We start from the raw sequence: 7,161 nt of genomic DNA, 5'->3' as shown, positions 1-7,161 counted from the left end.
ATGCTGGATTATACTTTTAAAAATTATACTGAATTGTGAAACATATATATGTTGGATACATCAGGTAAGTCTGTAAAGAAACTTGAAATATGAACATAATATAAGTAACAGTCCTTCCCCAACTGTGTCTACCCTAATCTTTAGAAACAAAAAGGTGAAATTTTTTTGGTGGTTGTGAACATGGTGAGCTTGCTTATTCTAATGGTTTATTATTACAAGTTTGTTTCATAACATAGGAAATTTCATATGCTCACTTACTTACTTATAAATAAAGGTTACTAGAGAAGTGTGGTAATACAGTCTGCCTTGATTCCAGGCATCTTGATTCATAGTCACACCTGGCTGATTGTTTGCCTTCAGAGGGGAAACAGAATCTTGGGAAGAGCAGTTTTAATACACAGCTGGTCAACAATCTGCCAGTAAGAACTGGATTTTGGTAAGACTGTATAAATGACAGCAAGAAAAAGTTGCAAATGTCAGTCTTCAAAATTTTTGACTAACCTGGATCGTGTGGTTCATGCTGTCATTTATATTTGAGACGTATTATAAACCCAACCCATGATTTTCTTCACCTACATGCTTTCTCCAAACCTCTCCCTTTCCTGAAATCCTCTCTTAGTTAATGTCATAAACACCCTTCTAGTCACCTGACTGGAAATCTTGAGACTGTTTCAGCTGCTCATTTTCACTCACCTTCCACATTCGGTGAAATACCAGTTCCAGTTGGTTCTGTCTGCAGAGTCCTTTCATACCTGCCTTTTTTTTTTTTTTCCCTTCATCAGTGCAAGCATTGGCTGATTCCAAATTCCTAGTGTTTCTTACTTGAATTAGTACAATACTCAATTTAACTTGATATGTGTTTCTAATATTTGCCACTTACTGTTTGCTAGGGAAGTCTTTGCATTGCTTTTGAGTCTCTCTTGTTGACCCTCTGGTTCCACCACAGCAGCCCACTATTTCCCCGAGGAGCCAGCTTCAGATTTCTGCTTGGTTTATGCTAGAAATGGCAAAATAAGTCTTAGCCCTTGGATCTGAATCAGAGCAACCTTTGCCAATTTCCATGTAAACTGCATCCTTCTGAGCTAAGTGTCAGGGAAGGTTTATGAGGTAGAGAGAAGGAAGACTGTAATGGGACAGGAATCTCATGTTGTACTCTTCCTTTTCCCTTCTTCAGTCTCTCCAGGCATCCAGTGTCTTCCTGCTTTCCCTTCACTACCCTCTGAATGTCCCTGTATTCCCTGCTTCCTGACCAGGGGCATGGCTTATTTAATGGTGGGGTGGGGTGTCTAGCTGAGAGCTGAAGAAAAGAAGAAAACCTAAACTTCAAACTACTTTGCATGGACCCAGGGTCTGAGGCACTCCTTGGGGAGCACATAGAATCATGGACTTGGTGGTAACTCAGCCCAGTTATTCATTTACTTAATCCAACTTCGCTGATGACCAATTTTCCAAACTTAGGGACAGTTCCATTTGCACCTTAGTTCTCTCCTGTATAAAAAGGTTATGGTAGATTTTAAAACAATCAGCCATGTTTCTGCTTGATGGTACATTCCTTATCATGGCAAAAGTGGTTGATTGAAGTGTTGTAGTAGAGCAGAAGCAGCACAGAAGCCAAGGTAAGAGGACCGATGTGGTAATGTGGACGTGCTTTTGAAATACACGCCTGGTGCTCTCTCCTGCCCAAACCTTCTCTCCGGCTGTGTAGAGCAGTGCATCAGAGATTCTCCCCAGCAGCCTAGGATACAGCCCCGTCTCAGGGGAAGGAGACAGACAGCCCTCCCCGGCTCACAGGCTGCTGCTTGATGTATTCTAGCCCTGCCAGCTCAGAGTAGACAGACACTCCCTGTTGAGAGGAAGTCTCCAGACTGAAACGGAGGCATTTGGGTCATGGAGTTAGAGGGTTGAATAAGATTCTCAATTAGGAATTAGCCCCAGACTCTTACATTGGGAAACACATTCAGGTCAGAGAAAAAAAAGCAAACTGGTAATGACGAAGCCCATGGGTCATGGAGAGGCCCCACCCTGCAAGGGCAGTGACTGCTCACACTTGTACATTTTAGGGGATAGTTTTTTCCAAAATGAGAAGTCATAGCCTGTAAATACTAAGTAACCAGCTGCAAAGCCAGTCTGGGCACATTTTAATTGGAATAAGAGCCAGAGAAATGGCTGAATGGACATCTGGCAAAGGAATGGAGGTCCACCTTGGTAGTACTTTAAAGTGCTAGGGATAAAGGGCAGCAAATCTTGTGGTGGCAGCCAGAACCTCGTGAGAATGGAAATGGGGCTGTAAAATGCAGCAGTGTAAGTTTTCTTTCCATAGATGAGCAATAATGCAAAGGTGGATAACTCAGGAGTGCATTTGTCCTTTAAATCTTAACATCTTTAGAGAGAGAGTATAATTTACTTAAGCTTCCTTCTTTAGATCTGGTAAAATAACTCTAATTTCTGTGTATATTTCTTCAATTCCATCATTGACAGACCTTCAAAATAATAACCCCCTTTAGATTTAATACAAAATTGGTTTAAACTACAATAAAATGATTTGGGAATTACTCTAGGTTCTTACTAGAGTGTAAATGTGTGCATCTTAATAGAATATTGGATGGAAGTCATCTCGAGCTACTGTCCACGTCCTTGCCATCAAGGACTAGGGATTTAATGACACATTGTGAATTGAGTTTTCTTCTTCATCTTCAGTTATTTTGAATTTTTTTCATTTTCTTAGCAGGAAGGTGGGATTTTAGGAAGGATATCTGAGCTCTGAAACAGACACACATTCAGAGAAGAGTGTCGTTAAAATGTTGTGATAAAGAGCAAGGAGAGCAGAGACCAAGGCTAGTCCAGGAGGGAGTTTTAGGCGGCTGAATCGAGGCACTCAACTAGTTTGGAATGAGAATTTGTTACCACTGGATTTTGGAAAATGAAAGCAGATAAACTCATTTGTAACCCTCATCGCTATTTTCCCCTCTCTGGATACAGGTCATAGAATGTGACTGTTAACTTTTCTGACTGTGAGAAATAGTGCTGTGGAAATATTTCCTAGGAACAGCATCTCCAACTGCTCTCTCTAATATGAATGTATAACTATAAAAAGAAGATAATGGCAGCTGGTAACAGGGAGAACCTTAGAATTGAGGTGATATTTCCATTAAAAAATTGAAAGTTATAAGCAGTCCCCATCATTTTGTGGAAATGTTTTGTTTTCCAATTTTTTTTATGGGGAAAAATAAGTGTGGTCCATTACCAGTCCAAACAAAGGGAAGCAGCTGATTTGTGGAAAGTGCCGATTGCACGTGTGAGTAGTGTACTGTTTGCTTGCTCCTGGAGAGGAACATTCTGCACCTTTGAATTTTCTACTGTTTGCCAGGCCCTGGGAATGTCAACAATGGTAGAGTGAGAATGAGATTTGGTGACCTGAAGAGTGGTTCAGCTGGAAACCCTGAGGAAGTTCTCAGGGGTTCCGTCCTGGCTGACAAGGTGTAGCGTGCTTCCCGGGTACTGGATGGCAGGGGGTCTTTGGGGTGGATGTGGGTTTGCCATCTCTGGTGGTCTCCTAGTGAGGGATTTGGTTCTTCTCTGACTGGGGCAGCTTAGATGTCATCCTTTTTTGGGACAGAGATGTCCTTCTGTCTCTGAGGCTTGATAAATTTCCTTACAGGCCACAGGGACATGTTCTTCGACTGGGAGTAGTTTTGATACAGGATTGCACTTAAGTTGCCTATTTTTAGGCTTGAGTTTCCTACCTTACCACAGCATTACCCTCACATTCTCCCAGAGCAACGTTCTGCTGCCCTGGCGCCTACTTCTCTGAACTTTGAAGGAAGTTCTGCACATGCATTGGGGAGAGTGAGGTCAGTGGAATGCTGAGCCCATGAGGCAGACATAAAGAACATAGAGCAGTCATCCTGGGCGGTGGTAGGGTTATGTCATAGGAAGAGGGAAACACTAGCACTTCAGGAACACAGGAGGTTGTCAGGATGCTTTCTTTGCTCGGCCCTGGCAGAGGTCTGCCCTCGATCCACTGTCAGGAACAATTTCCTGTTCTCTTCTTCCAGTCTGCATGTCTGTTCCATGGAGAAAAAATTGGCTTCCATTTATGGGCTGTCAAATATGACTGAGTTTTGTATCTTTGCCAAAACATTTAACCATTTCCTCTGGACAGCTGAAATCCAATTAGAACTTATCTACCCAATAACCTTACTTGCTTTCATTTATTAAGTAAAACTGCTAAAATTTTACCTATCAGGCTCTCCTTTGAAAGCAGTGGGAAATCTGAGGTTAACTTCCTGCTGAGAAATAAATGAGACATGACCTTTAAGGTAAATTTTTAAAGGTGATTATGTCCCACAAGCCCAAAGAGTTCCCATTGTACAGTAATCCAGCTGCTGGTCACATACCACATTAACACAACGGTGACATGTTTTTAGATCTTGTCATCAAAATGCATAAAGCTAAGCCCAGTAGAGCAGCCTATCACCCATGGGAGCAAGTGGGCAGTTCATTAAAACATAAAGTGCTGAAGGAGACTTAAAGTGTTTCCTTAGAGGTCTTTCTTCCTGTATTTGCTGATTGCTTTTAATAACTATAGAAATAAGAGACTATTTGGGCTTAAATTTATGTAAGTTCCTATTCAAACGTGGTTTCTTGTGATGTAGGAAACATTTTTATTTTTAATTTCAGAAACATCCAGATCTGAAATATGACAGTAAAGAAGTCAGAGTAATGGTTTGAACAGAGAATCTTAAGATGCTTGCTTTTAGTCATTGTAAAGGAGAATGGTCTCTGTCTAGAGTCTTAGTTTGGTGGCATTGGAAAACCACTAAGATAAGAAGATTAAAGACATTTTTAACTAGCCACCTCAAGAACAGTGGTCTCACGCTGAAAAATGTGTCACAAATCAAATGTTTGGCAGCTTCCATTCAGATGCATCTAATGTGAAGTCAAATATATGGTATGTATGTGTAATCAGAAAGTATCTACTTCCTATCAGTTTGTGGTTACATTGAAGACAATTAGCAGTGCTTTTCCAGACCCACTGTTTGGGAGCCTTCTAGTGTATAGCTATCAAGTACCAGCTCCCAGCACAGTTGTCCCCAAGGAATGGCCCACACCCTCTGCAGGGCGCTGCTGCTCTCCCATCACTGAGCCACCCTGCCTAGTCCTCTGGCCATCAGCCTGGCCTCGTGGACATCCCCTGTGTTGGGTCATGTCTTCATGGGGGAATCCTCCTGGATGTTGTCTTCAGAAACAGCCCAAAGCAGCTCCACTTTCTGTTGCTAAAATGGTAAAACCCTAAGGCACAGAACAGTGCTGTGTCCTCTTCAATCCTCACTGTCCCTGGGGGCCCCACTCTGGTCTGTGTGGGGTTGGTTGTCTTTTTCCTGTTTCCAGCTTCACTTTGGATCTGGACCCAAGTATTGCTGCTTGTGCTCTGAGTCTCACTAAGTCCCCTGTGAAAATAGTCCTTTGATTTTCTGCTTGAAAGCAGCTTCTTCTTAGAGACTAGAAGCGGGCTGTTTCAGGACCAGAGTCTGCCACGTTTCCCTTTCAGCCCTCCACTGAAATAAATCAGCTCCTCCAGTTAGACTCCGGTGTGTTTCCTCAGGAATAGCACCTCATCTTCCACACCCTGAAAGGTCTGCATCTCCTTTAGGGCCATCCAGGACCACTCGTGATGCATAGAGAAAACCAAAGACAGGAGCGTCATTAAACTCTGCAGAATCCACACATTTAAAATTGTTTCTGGACAGACCTGCAATCTTTAATGTCATCCCCTTCTCTCCCCAATCCCAACAACTCTTCCCAGTAACTTCAGAAAGTGAAGAGACGGTAATCCTGAACTTTCTGTGTGACAAAGAGTTCAAGAGTCATGAAGCTGCGGCAGCGCATGTAGTCAGCTCGGGAGCTGGGGAAGTTTGTTTCTACTTCATTCAGGTACTGCTCTGATTTAATGTGATCGAAGTAGAAAAAGACATTAATACTCTTAATCCTCTATAAATTGGTCCAGTGAAGTATGGGACACAGTGGACAATAAAGAGCCAGATACCTTCTTCTGTACTTCTTGGAATTTAGGACTTTTGGGCTTGGTGCAATTTCTTTTCCTTATTCATTACTTGATCTATTAGGAAATGCTCAAACTATATTGCATTCTTTTCCTTACTTAGAGGGAGAAATTGTATCTGTCTCGTGTATATCATTTTAGTGACAATGTCATGTTACAACTAAAAGTTGACTAAATGGACAAAAGCTTAGCATTGTGATTATTATCTTGGAGGGATTTTGTACTGATTGAAAAATCTTTAAGGAACTCTCTAAGGAATGTTAAATTAGAGGTCTTTTTAAGCAACGTAATTGTCTTACTGTAGATTCTTTCTCCCTCCCTCTAAAATAAAAATGGGGTGAAACTATGAGGAGTCAAAAGTCAGTGGTCTGGGGTGACATTTTTATTTGGGAGAAATCTGTTTGCTGATTAGTGGAACTTCTGGGAGTAGAATTCTTACAGAGGATGCAGGAAATTACAGACTTTGGAACATTCATGCAGATGTGCAGATTTATTGTCTAATCTCTTATGAACAACTTTTAGAAATACAATGGACCCTTGACATGTCAGACTTTAGAAGTGCCATTTAGACCACTCACAAGCAACCCAAAGGATTGAAAGTGTGTGGTTTGCTGAAGTACAAATTTGAGTGATTTTCTAAACAAAACATTTAGTGGGAAGAATGGCATTATTTTTCATGTTTGCATCTGTCTTTAGTGACTGGCTTAATGAAGACAACTCAATTCTTGTATCAGCTTTTGCCTTCAGTCTGCTGGAACATACTACTTTTGGTTGAAGTATATAAAGAAAATCTAGCCCCCCACAGATATGTACTGGGATAACCTCTGAAAGGTTAAGTGTAATGCAATCATTGTATCGACATTTTCTGAAGTTTTATCACTGCTAAGAAAGTTCTTCATATGGTCTTAGAATTATAAAGCCAGAATGAGCTTCATTTCAGATGTGGAAACCAAGACAGCGTGTGGCACAGCTAGGATGAGAATACTGGCATTCAGACTTGAAATTCATGATTATTAAAGCAGGCTCCGCCTCACCTCAGGTTTACCTGTCATTGTTTTTTTGCTAAAAGAAACCTTTGTTTTCAAGAAAAATGAAAATAG

Source organism: Camelus ferus, chromosome 7 (genome assembly GCF_009834535.1).
Source record: "Camelus ferus isolate YT-003-E chromosome 7, BCGSAC_Cfer_1.0, whole genome shotgun sequence".
Taxonomy (NCBI): Eukaryota; Metazoa; Chordata; class Mammalia; order Artiodactyla; family Camelidae; genus Camelus; species Camelus ferus.
Note: the sequence above shows the minus strand (reverse complement) of the source record.